This window comes from Cyanistes caeruleus, chromosome 10 (assembly GCF_971803275.1).
Source record: "Cyanistes caeruleus chromosome 10, bCyaCae1.hap1.1, whole genome shotgun sequence".
Classification (NCBI taxonomy): domain Eukaryota; kingdom Metazoa; phylum Chordata; class Aves; order Passeriformes; family Paridae; genus Cyanistes; species Cyanistes caeruleus.
This window is the reverse complement of record NC_141710.1, coordinates 11589715-11603219: the sequence shown is the minus strand read 5'-3', so window position 1 is coordinate 11603219 and position 13505 is coordinate 11589715. Positions and strand designations below refer to the sequence as shown.

General features: G+C 42.6%; 1 long non-coding RNA gene across 1 annotated transcript in view; it reads right to left on the bottom strand.

Annotated features, from left to right (window-relative positions):
- Positions 1–2687: 2687 nt before the first annotated feature.
- The window catches only part of LOC111933496 (uncharacterized), a 458147-nt gene continuing 447329 nt past the window's right edge, over positions 2688–13505 (bottom strand). Inside the window, exon 10 of the long non-coding RNA XR_015274594.1 lies at positions 2688–4304. This is a non-coding gene — a long non-coding RNA (uncharacterized LOC111933496). The remainder of the gene's footprint in view (positions 4305–13505) is intronic.

Genomic DNA, 13505 nt, shown 5'->3' with positions numbered 1-13505 from the left:
AGTCTAATTTTATTACATAAAAATGTGTCTGCTTTAAGTAACAACTTGATATAGCACTATTTATGACCCAGACAAGTACGAATTGGAAAGTACCACGTTCCTGTTTTCTCTCTGCTGGTATTTTTTTTAGTATAAAAGTGAAAAATGAACCTCAAAGAGTCATAGAAGGGAACTTCTGTGCAAATGACCTGCGTTGGTTCATAAGAAAAAATCTCTACGATAATAACAGCAAGGTACTGTCAAAAATGTCTGCCAGCTTCTTGTTTCATTGCCATCTCACTTTTCCAAAACACCACCCAAAACAATTTTGCTCTAAGCAGGGTGTAATGCAAGGTACCATTCAGCAGAATGCCACAGAAAGGATCATGCCCTTTTATGAGCCAGGCAGTTTAACAAACACACTGGGCTGCACATTGAATTGAGCAAGGCTTTTTTTTGGGTGCTTCTCTTGGTTTTATCAAGCAAATGAGCAGAAAGCCTTACAAATTCTTTATTTATAATGCTCTAGCTGTTCAGATTCTATACAAGAAAAATCTCACATTCTTTAATATTTAAAAACTTCTTATAATGCCTTTTCTATAGCAGACACAAAGATCTCTGTACAGTGAAGGAATTTAGTGCATTCTCTTTTTGCCAGTGGTACATTGCCTGTGGGAGAACCAGGAGGAGGTAGTCAGTGTTCAGTTACTCCTTTAGTAAAATTAAGTTAAAAGTAATTGAAATTATTGGAAATTAAATTAGACAATACTTCTTCAGCTTCTGCAACAATATGAAAGGGTAGAAAAAGTAAGATGTGGTTTTGCAAATCCTCAACTATTTTGGAGTGCAGGAGTTACAACTAAACTAGCATATTATTTAAAAATGTGTTCCTGTAAAAGGGGAATAGCAATAGAGCAAAGTAAAATCAAGCAGAACAGGGATGGAAGAAGCAGCTTACTGGAACCAGTAAATAGTCCATGTAGGACAAATTTAGTATATTAATATTAAACATTTTACAACACCATATCTGAATTTCAATTTATTTTTCCATTAATACATCTCCTATTACTCCTTTATTTTTCTTTGTTTTGTAGAGCCTCTCTGAAAGGGAATAAATACCCCAAAAGAAATAGTTAATTTATTTCTAACCAAACTCAGGTTTCTAACTAAATTCTTTCCACTTCCTCACATACTCCAAATTAGAAGAAAATTGGCTGCTGGAGCTCCAGTTACAGACCTCTGCTTAAGAAAGACCTGGATAATTTTTATACTTGCTGAGAAAACACAATATTGCCTTAGTCTCTGAAATGTCTCTGAGCTCAATTAATATTTTCCAGATGAATGGTACTGTCACCAGTGAGTAGGGATTCCCAATGCTGATTTGGAAAGGGACACACCAGGCACTGGGACACTCAAACTGAGAAAGTTACCAGAGCTCAGCATGGCCCATGAATGAACCAGAACATTTGTAATAACTGGTGAGATTAATTTAGTTCATTCTCCTGACAAAACAGCTTCCTGCAGGAGAACCTCAAATTTCAGTCTACAGCGACTCCAAGCACCTACCTGCTCCCCAGTGACCTTTCATATAATTTAACAGGATGCAATATGAAGAGTTTTTCCCTAAGGATCAGCATAAATTTCCTTCTGCTTGCTTTCATCCTGTTACTTATGCTTCAGAATATCCAAAGATGTCCCTGTCACCTACTGATACCAACACCCCCAGTGAAACTCCCAGCTGCTGCTCACTCCTTTTCAGCTTCAGTGCAGCCAAGGAGGACAATGTGTGTGCCTGAACCCCCACAGCAAGAAGCCAATTTTTACCAATACCGTAAAAAAATGTTCCAAGAAGCAATCAACCAACAAACCAATCAACCAACCAAACATCCAACAAATTCACCAACTCCCCCCACCACCCCCCAAAATCACTTGCGGAATATTTGAGCCTGGAAAAAATAAATCTCTGGAGCATTCTTTCAAGTTTTTATGGAGACAATAAAGCAAGAACTGGGTAATATGTTCTGATCATCTGTTTTAAGCAGACTCAAAGTACTTGCCTAGTGAAATTATTGCTTTATATAACAGTGTGTTCTTTTTGTTTTGATTAATGACCATGCTAGTTTCTAGGCAGCCACACTTCTTACAGCTACATTGGAGAGAGCACATTTTTTGGAACTGCTGTTACCTGCCAGTGAGAAAATGGTTGTCCTGCCAGTGCATTTTACAGAAAGCAATTAAAGTGTAGAGTGTTGTTTTTAAATATGTAAGAATTTTTGAGCATCCTGTTCTTGTTTTCCTAATTCAATTGCATTACTGACTATGTGAATCTTCAGACAAGATAAATTGCCTTTGTTTGAAATAGATTTCTTATATAAACACATATTCTCTCCAAATATCTTTGGAAACACTCATGCTTCCTCTCAACTCCTTTTGGTAGCTCAGACAGCTTTTCCAGCTTGATTATTTTATTTTAATTTTTTTTCTTTTTTGGGCTCAGTGCAGTAGAAGCACATTGTCCACATGTCTTTTGGTGTTTGATCTTTTTCATTTACAGAGTTTGGTCACAGAACTTGTGAAAACAGAGCTTCATTTTACAGGCATATAAACCAAAATGGCAGCATGCAGAAAAGGAAACTGAAAAGACTTTGACTATTGCAGAAGCTTGAATACTATTGTGACTTTTCCTGTCTAAATCAAACACAGAAAACTGGCACAGCTACTTTTTATTGAGAAGATGAGTTGCTTTGAAATGTGGTGGAAAAACACAACCCACAACCCACTGCTTCCACTTCTTCAGCTCTCATGCAGCCTAGCAGACAAGGGTCACAGCAACATCTGCCTCCAAGTACAAGCTGCAGATCCAAGCAATTGGATTAGGACAGAGGAACATTAGACAAAATGCTGGAGTTTCAATACCTTTTTTTAAAGAAATTTCTTCAAATTTTTAGGTTTTCTTTGAAAAACAGGAAGGATTAGGAAAACCAAACAGCTGATTTTTAGGTCACTCTGCTTTGAATGCAAAAACTGGGAACCGAGTATTAAAAAAATTCTTTAAGGTGTATACAGTAGCAAAGAAGCTGCTTTGATTTCCAATTGCCAAACATTAGAGCTGCATGGGTAAAAAAATCTCATTAAAAACTGCATGGGATGAAAAATGCCAAAGTGGTAGTCAGATTTCAAGAGAACTTCTGCCAGAGATTCGTGTTGTATGAACTGGACATATGGATTCAGTTATATTACATGGGAAGAGACTGGAGCACAGAAATAGTACTTCTGTAAAAAGCCAAGAAATGTAATGCAGATGGACTAGGAAAAAAAAAAATTAAAAAAATAAAAATTGTCTTTCAAACTAAGGCAGAAAGTGAAAGAAAAGATCACAGAGTTGTGGGATCTCCGGTCCTGTAATAAAAGGAAAGCAAATGTCTCAGAGCATTCATGAATAAATCCAGAGCTTAGTGCCATATTTCAAAAATAAATGACAACATTCTACGTACAGAAAGGGTTAACAGCCAGTCTGCTACTATAAACTTATTTGGTTTTGTTTCTAAATCCTGTTATTGTGGGTTTTAGTTGTTGGCTTTGTTGTTTCTTGCTTTTGCATTTTTTTCTTTTCAAGAAGAAATTTCCTACTGCAGAGACAACCAGGCCAGAGACAACTCTATTAGCACAAAGGACATTCCAGCAAATGCCAGAGGCTTTTTCAGTGAATACAGGGTGGAGAGGACACAGCCTTCCCACCAGAGAGCCAGCCAACACTTCAGTGGCTTCCACTGCCAGTTCTGTATCAGCCATGGGTAGGTGGGGTCTAGTTTTCACTTTTAACATCTTGCTTGCTGAGTTTTCAGTCTGACTTTCATGCTTTGTGCCACCTTTTCCCTCAGTTTCCCAGCTTCTGGCTGTGGTTGTACCTCAATGGATGTGTCCTTATGCTCACTCTTTCCCAAACTTTCTGGCTCTGGAGGAAGATGAGAAGTTCTGCTACTTTTCTCTTCTGCAGAGCTTATTAAGAGAGTGATTAGCTGCTGTATTAGTTGATTATCATTCAGATTGGTGCAAGCCAGAAAGCACTTTTCCTGGAGACTTAAACTTGCTTAGGACTTTCTACACCCATTATTATTATTCTAATTCCTTGCAAAAGATCCTGAGCTGCTTGTTTTCAATCCACATGATCTACAGATGTTTCCAGATGATGTAACTGGCTTTCTCTCATATACTTGGTCTGATCAGAAGGAAAAAATCTTTGCTGGTGCTTTTCTTATTTCAATAAACACTCATCCAAATTCTCCTGGCAGTTAGATCTCTGCTGTATTTCAGTGTCAGTGGAGCTGAAAAACATAAAGGCCAATGTAAACACATTGTTACAAACACATATAATATTCCTAATAACAACTTTTTATATTAGCAACCAAATCAGCTCTATGATCCTCCAGTCCCACCACCTATGTCAGCAAATGCAGTTGCTCAGTAATTTCATGCTTGCCTTTTTCCCTGAAATCATGGTCAAAGAGCAAATTAAATTTGAAAAAATATCAGGATCCTAAAAATGGCACTGTAAGACAAATCAGAGAAAAATTGGAGGTTTAAGCTCTCAGATTCCTTCAGCCTATCTGAGCTTTAAAAACAATGCTGTGTTTGATAAGAAATGCTAATGTTTGTCTGTGTATTCTTTCTTCATGCAGCTGTGGGCTCAGGACTTCTAAAAAAAGATGAAGACATGAAGACAACCAAGCAAACAGGACTGGCAGTGCCCAGCAAAACGCTGAGGAGCTGTGATGCAGCACAGGAAAACTACAGAGCAAGTCTGAGTGATGACTTTAACCAACTCTATCTTTGACCTTTACTCTGTCTTTCTAATTATTGTGATTTTCCTTAGTTTTATTGTGGTTTTTCAAAATGTGTCTGCACTTTACAAATGCTCTGTTTGCTTCAGCAGAAAGAGTCAAAACAAACAAGCAGAAAAAACCGAGCCAAAAGTACAACCCCAAAGCTGGAAACTGCATATTAGTAGCCAAACTCAGCTTGCCCAGTCTTCTCTCTTATTGCCAGCCCTGTGTGCAGAAGGGAGAAAGCAAAGGCTGTGCTTCTGTGGCACTTCACGTGAGCCTGGCAGTGTCCACACTCCCAGCCAAGCAATCCTGCCCTGCCTGGGCTGCCAGGGAGCCTGGGAAGCTGCTGGAAATGCAAACCAGGTCTGGACACCCAGGCTGCCTCCCCCCAGGAAAGGGTTCCTGTTGAAGTCAAAGATGAACTGCTTTCACACCAGCATTTCTTTATCAACTATATGTATTATATATTTACATATATATAAAGTTTTTACTGCTTTGTTCAGAAGTCAAACACAAATGGGGACTGAAAAACCATTTTTGGTTTCTTTGGTGGAACATTGCTTTATGAGGTGAAACCAGCAGCTGCCAAAGAGGCTATCACTCACATGTACAAGTGAGCTGTACTGCAAGACTGAAAAATTAATTAAACCATTGTTTATTCAATTACATGCTCTGTCCCTGCTCTATCTAGATAAATAAGCTGAATAAACTTCTGAAAGGTCTCAGTCTGAAAAGCCTGAATCCTATTATCAGCTGTTAAATTAAACATTAAGAGGGCCACATTCTATGAAAGGATATTTCCAAGGGCCTAAAATGGTACTTCTAAAAGGGCACATTTAAAATATTTTGGCATTTTAAACAAAATTGCCTTGAAATTTTCAAGATCTGAAATGAGCCTACAAATTATCTCCTTCCATTTAATTCTTTCCATCAGGTTTTATGTGGTTAATTTTTTTTATATATAAACCAAGGGGAATCATCTAATAAAGAAGATACTTTCTTGTGTATTTGGCAGTGTAATATTTTCTTACCTGAGATCACAGACCATACAAAAGCGTGAAATTCCTCTCTGCCTCTCTACAGGTGACTGCCACCAGGTGTAATTTCAGAGCAGACTACAGAAATGCCACACATTATTCAATGGTGAAAGGAAGAGGGAGACTCAGGCCCAGGACCGAGAGCATTTCCAATTAGAAGTTGTGAGAGGCAAAGCAGATGTGCTGGAGCACAGAAACCTCCTGGCAAGTGTCACCTCACAGTCCTGCATGTGCAGAAATGCTTTTCAGGAGTGAAGAAGTTTCCAGCACCACTGGAATCCAGCACATTACTACACAAGAAACTGGCAGCAGTAGCAGCTGCTGCACAGAACTTCCATGGGCCAGCTACACCTTTTTGGAGGGGGCAAAAAGCAGCTCATGTATTCAGAGGTTTAAAGCAGAATGTGATATGCATGTGTCATTGGGATATCCACTGGTTTAGCAGTTTCAGCTATCAGCACTGAAGCCAGTGCTTCAAATTCACATTTGGCTCTTGGACCAGGGCTTTATTGAAAAACCTAGACAAGAAGAAATAGTGAGTAAAAAATGTTTACCACATACATTTCCATCTTTCTTTAAGAAGCTCCAAGCATAAAGGCCTGTGGAAAAGTTCTTATAACAACAAAACAAGGAAAAAATATTGTCCCTACTGAGTAACAAAACAAACATAAAAGAACTTCAAAATTAGACAAGACTACCTACTCATTCTGAGTAAGCAGAGAGTCAGTATGAGAAGTTTTATAGTCATTCCACTGCACCCCTGTGTTATTTTTTTATCTATAAACAAACTCTAATTTTACACAATGCTGAAAGAAGAGCAGCAATTTTCCTCATGAGTGGATAAGGACCTCAGAACCAGAAATCTGACTCCTCTGTCAGCCTGTTCCCAGTTTTTCTTTATTATTTATGTGATTTTTGCCGTGAGGAAAAACACGGCATGTCTCTGTCCCAGAAACAGACTGGAGACCGACATGGGAAGGTTCAAGAAGGTTATTTATGCAAAATAACATTTTTTCCAGTATAATGCACCCCTTGATTTAACACTGGATGCAGTAACCTTTGCTCAGCAGTGAGAGTGCCAAAGCATCACACAGCTGCTAATGTAGTCTGAAAAATAAAATGACAATACAAAGGCATGTCAGGACCCTGAGCCCAGAGTGAGTCACAGCGTTTTTCCTCTCTGTCTTGTAACAAGAGGACAGATCCTGTTCATAGCAGAAGTTGACATTTTAGCAGGGACTTTAGCAGCAGCTTTGGGCTGAGGTGGTTCCAGGGGAGCTGAGGGAGGTCCCCAAAGCCATCACTGTTCCCTGCTCTCATTGCTGGCAGCATCAGAATCTTGCCCTGCACCATCAGGCCCAGGGCCCAAGCTGCATTCAGCACAGGACATTCAACATCTGCAGTTATTCTCAGTGTTTGGCAGTGAGGGGGTCTCTAGCCAGCTCACAGCCATCCGTGACTGGTTGCAGAGACGTGTTTGATACCATTGTGCTTTGCAAATGTCATTCAAAGGCTTCCTGATCAATGTGGGAGAGATGATGTGGGAGTGTCAGGAGAAAAAAGCTCATGGGTTAAGCTCAGGTGCACATATTTATTTTATTTATTTATTTTATTTTACTAATTTATTTTAATTTATTTTTATTCAGATATTTATTCTGATGCCTGAAACTGAGCACTGTTTAGATTACATCTCAGACTTCACAGCACCAGCATCCTTTGGCCCTTCTTGAAAAGAGCAGGGAGAAATCTGACTTGGGTGATTAACTCATGTTATTAAAGTTTAGAAAAGAAAATAAGCACAACTGAAATGAAAAACCTCTGGCTGTGACTGAAACTAAGAATTCAATTGTGCCACTGCTGTGCAAACTGAGCAACCAGGGCTGTGCCCCCATGGCCCCCTGGGCAGCAGTGATGATCTGCACTTGCACTTGAAGGCACTGTAAATCATCTGCCCAGGGAAATATTGTAGACCTCAATAAATCAGATTAGCCCTTACTGTCTTCAGAGTAGATTTACTAGGGCACTAATGGGTTTTTAGCCCTTCCATCTCACTCAGTGACACTTCCCCAAGAGTGTTTTGCATATTTCTGTGTAAATGGCAAACCATTCTGAGCAGCAGCTGTTGTGCAGCAGACATGAACTTGGTTTTCCTTGGTGTCTGCAGGTGCACTGTAGGGTTCAACAGCACACTGACAGCTGTCCTTACCATGCTAGTGACTGCCCACAAATCTCAGTTTCATCAGAAGCTGGGCTGCATGTCTCCTGAGAGGCCAAATCTCTTCAAACATGATGCCCTCTAACTTCCCAGGGCAGTACAGAAGGAGGCAGAATGAACTCATGGATTTCTACCTAAGCAGGCTTGCAGCCCAAGTCTGTAAGTTCTACAGCTCATGTTAAGACAGGCACAGACACATGTACTACAAAAAACTGCTAACTTTAAACAAGACCTGTTTTGGAAGGGGGAAAGCGCAGTAAGAGAAATTGTGCAGACCACCTGCCTGTGTTTCTCTGCTCTTTGCTCTACCACACGACCAGCCTGGCAACCTCAGCACTACAGAGAGACAAAAACTTAAGAGGATGGATTTCTTTTTTCCCCATTGTTTTATGTAATATAGAATCTTAACTGTGAATTCCTTGCAGCTCTGCAGGCTGAGAGGGGCAAAAACTTTAATCCAAATATAAAAGTGCTCAAGGAAGTGTCTGTAAGCCCTGTAAGCACTGGCAGCCCAGGCAGCTCTGCCACAGCCATCCACAGGTGGCCCTGGGGCCTGCAGGGCCAGCTTTATCCTCGCTGCTTTGCAGGTCACTGCTCACCACCTTTCCACGCTCCATTATTTTTTTAAGAACTGTAGTTTGCACACAGTGCTGTGGAATATTGATCCACAATGGTGGTGGGTTTTTTTTTTTCCAAAGGGGTAACCTTTGGGACTCTGTCTAGGTGTTGAATAACCTTTATCATTACCACAGCAGCATAAAGAAGGGTTTATGATACAGGCTACTGGTCTATTTTTGATATTTGTTTCTACAGAATGACCTTTTCTTTTGCTTGAAGTTTTACTCTACTTATTTCAACTATTCTCAAAGCGTTGCACTAGAGATGAAAATAAAAATGAATGATGATAATAATAAAAGAAGATATGGCATCCCTAATTTCCTTAAAGCAAAAAGAGTTAATTTTTTAGTCCTTTTCAAAAGAAGAAAATCTTTTATTCCTCTTTTATTCCAACCCTGACTGCTCTAAAAGACAAGGGAGAAGGAAGACAGCAGGCAATGGATATAACCATCTACCTATTCTCTTCAATTTATTGCTCTGGGCATTAAATGTCAGGCTTGTTCTCTGCAATAGGTACAAAATTGCTTTTGTTGATTTTATCGGTATATCTCACACTGTGTGTTGATGAATGTGTTTTTTTTTTTCCATAACCAATGTTTAAAGAAAGAGCAGATGTGTCCATATGTGCACATTCAGTTTTCTGAAGGTGAAAAATATTACTTTTGTTCTTGAATAGTTTTACCTTACTCTATTTGAGCTCAGTCCAATCCTCCTCTTTGTAACTCCACTATAATCTGCGAGAGCTTAAAAGAACTCTTCAATTCTTTTAACTATTCCCTTCTGATTGAACTTTCATATAACCTGTTATTTTCTTGAGTTTGCTTTTTTATTTTCACAAAGGATTCTGGAATAAACCCCTGCCCAAAGCCCCTACATGGAAATCATTGAAAAGACAACCAGAGTTTAGATTTACTTCTGTGGTTTGTATGGCCCAGAGAAGCCTTACTTGGGAATTAACTTTTCTCTATTTGGTAACAATTGCAGCACATCCAGAGACTACAGGGCTCTACCTCAACCTGCAAAAATAATTATAAAACACCAAAATACTTAGAAAAACAATGTATTTATTCAAGTTGTCCGGTGTTTACAGAACAACATGGGAGAAGTGACAAAATATTTCATTACTTTCTTATCTCTGGTCCTTTAAACCTTTCCTTAGGTATATCTTTGCCCTGTGGTATGAGGAGTTTCCTGTTGGGAGTTAGGTGTGAGCAGGTTTTATGAGTGCTGATGCCAGTCAGGGCTTTCAGCATCCTCTGCAGCTGATCACCCACACAGTGCTTTCCATAGCACACAGCACACAGCACATCCCACACAGCACACAGCACACATCACACAGCACACAGCACACAGCACACAGCACACAGCACACAGCACACACTGCACACAGAGCACAGAGCACACACAGCACACAGAGCACAGCACACAGCACACAGCACACAGCACACACAGCACACAGCACACAGCACACAGCACACACTGCACACAGAACACAGCACCCATCACACATCAATCACACATCACACAGCACACAGCACATCCCACACAGCACACAGCACCCATCACACATCACACAGCACACAGCACACAGCACACACACACAGCACACAGCACACAGCACACAGCACATCCCACACAGCACACAGCACCCATCACACATCACACAGCACACAGCACACAGCACACATCACACAGCACACATCACACAGCACACAGCACACAGCACACAGCACACAGCACACACAGCACACAGCACACACAGCACATCCCACACAGCACACAGCACACAGCACACAGCACACAGCACCCATCACACATCACACAGCACACAGCACACAGCACACAGCACACAGCACACAGCACACAGCACACAGCACCCAGCACACAGCACACAGCACACAGCACACAGCACACAGCACACAGCACACAGCACACAGCACACACACACAGCACACATCACACAGCACACATCACACATCACACAGCACACAGCACACAGCACACAGCACACAGCACACAGCACACATCACTCATCACTCATCACACAGCACACAGCACACAGCACACAGCACACAGCACACATCAATCACACAGCACACAGCACCCAGCACACAGCACACAGCACCCAGCACCCAGCACACAGCACACAGCACCCATCACACATCACACAGCACACAGCACACATCACACATCACACAGCACACAGCACACATCACACAGCACACAGCACACAGCACACAGCACACAGCACACAGCACACAGCACACAGCACACAGCACACATCACACATCACACAGCACACAGCACACAGCACACAGCACACAGCACACAGCACACAGCACACAGCACACAGCACACATCACACATCACACAGCACACAGCACACAGCACACAGCACATCCCACACAGCACACAGCACACATCACACAGCACACATCACTCATCACTCATCACACAGCACACATCACACAGCACACAGCACACACAGCACACAGCACACAGCACACAGCACACAGCACACAGCACACAGCACACACACACATCACACAGCACACACAGCACACACAGCACACAGAGCACACAGCACACAGCACACATCACGGCACACAGCACACAGCACACAGCACACAGAGCACACAGCACACAGCACACAGCACACAGCACACAGCACACAGCAACAGCACACAGCACACACTGCACACAGCACACAGCACACAGAGCACACAGCACACAGCACACATCACGGCACACAGCACACAGCACACAGCACACAGCACACAGCACACAGCACACAGCACACAGCACACAGCACATCCCACACAGCACACAGCACAGAGCACACAGCACACAGCACACAGAGCACACAGCACACAGCACACAGCACACAGCACACAGCACACAGCACAGAGAGCACACAGCACACAGAGCACACAGCACACAGCACACAGCACACAGCACACAGCACACAGCACACAGCACACAGCACACAGAGCACACAGCACACAGCACACAGCACATCACACACAGCACACAGCACACATCACACAGCACACAGCACACACACACAGCACACAGCACACATCACACAGCACACAGCACACATCACACAGCACACAGCACACAGCACACAGCAACAGCACACAGCACACACTGCACACAGCACACAGCACACAGCACACACAGCACACAGCACACAGCACACAGCACACAGCACACAGCACACAGCACACAGCACACACAGCACACAGCACACAGCACACAGCACACAGCACACAGCACACATCACACAGCACACAGCACACATCACACAGCACACAGCACACAGCACACAGCAACAGCACACAGCACACACTGCACACAGCACACAGCACACAGCACACACAGCACACAGCACACAGCACACAGCACACAGCACACAGCACACAGCACACAGCACACAGCACATAGCACACAGCACACAGCACACAGAGCACACAGCACACAGCACATCCCACATATCACAGCCCCCACTGCCTCTCCTGCAGCACCAGAGACTCAGGGGGGCTCCAGCCGCTCTAGCAGCTCTTTTGAGAGACCCTCTCCAGCGCTGATTGCAGCACACAAAGCTACAAAATAACCCCTGACTGCAATTAAGCTGCCACCACTGACTCAATTCAGAGGGGAGGGTGTCTTGGTTAAATTCCCACTGTCTGGCCATGAATTATGGCTATGTTGCTCTGTCTTTCCTGTCCGATTCAAGAGCACCAGTTTGATGTAAAACAGGGCAGAAGGAGGCAGTGATCCATCAGAGCATTAAAACACTTCTTCAGTTTACAGTCCCTGCTCTCTTCCATTGGAGTTAAAGTTACATCTCCCTGTATTAGAATTTACAGGTATGGGTTTGTCAGTTGTGCCTTGCCCTGAGTTTAAAGACTTTTGACACCTCCTTCGATGCTCCTAGAAATTGAGAATGTTAACATACGGCCATAAAATGCAGCCTGCTCTGCGTGGTACTTTTGGATACAAAGATACAGCAAAGAGGCCTTGATTTGGGCAGAGTGACTGTGTCCTCTCCAGAGGAAATACACGAGATCAAAGCCCAACGTTATTTCACCTTCCCATATCCATCCTAAATTTACATTGCTTTTGTTTTGCAGCCTAACAAATCGAAGTTGCTCTGTTGGCTGATGAAATGTCACTGTAATGCTCTGAGACAAGTGCTGGTGTGTTAGTTATGGAGATGAGAGTGTGTAGGCAAGCAGTCATTAGCCTTAACTAATGAATCCTCTCACAAAGTCACACACAATTGAGAGCAGCACAAGTTACTGAAGCCTTGAGGCTTATTGCATTGGGTTTTCAGAGAAGGGTTTTTGTTTGTTTTGTTCTGATTGAGTGAAACTATTCTCTGCCTTCTTTGCTTTGTAAGAGGCCACAGCCCCTGAGTATGTTTCTAAACTGAGCTGTGGTTTATGGGAGACCTGACTTTTATGTGGAACAAAAGGCAGATTTGCCTGGGAGTGCTGTGAGGCACAGTCTCACTGTGCTGTAGCAGTAATAAAACAAGGTGATCCTGCAGAGATATACAGGTGTTCTCTTCTGAATATACCAGTGGCTTCAGAGCACCACTGACAGCCCCCAAAAGCTGAATGAAGTAGGTCTTTGTATTCTGAAAAACAATCAGTCCCCTGAAGACCTGAGGGAAAGCACAGATGAGCTTTGGTTTCTGCGGAGGCTGGGAAGCACAAGAGGTTACAAGGAGCGAGAGCACTGTGGAAAGCTGGCAGAAGCCACTCTCTCATCTTATGAAGATTGTTTCCCCTTCATTTCGTACTTAGTTATAGAGGTGTCTTC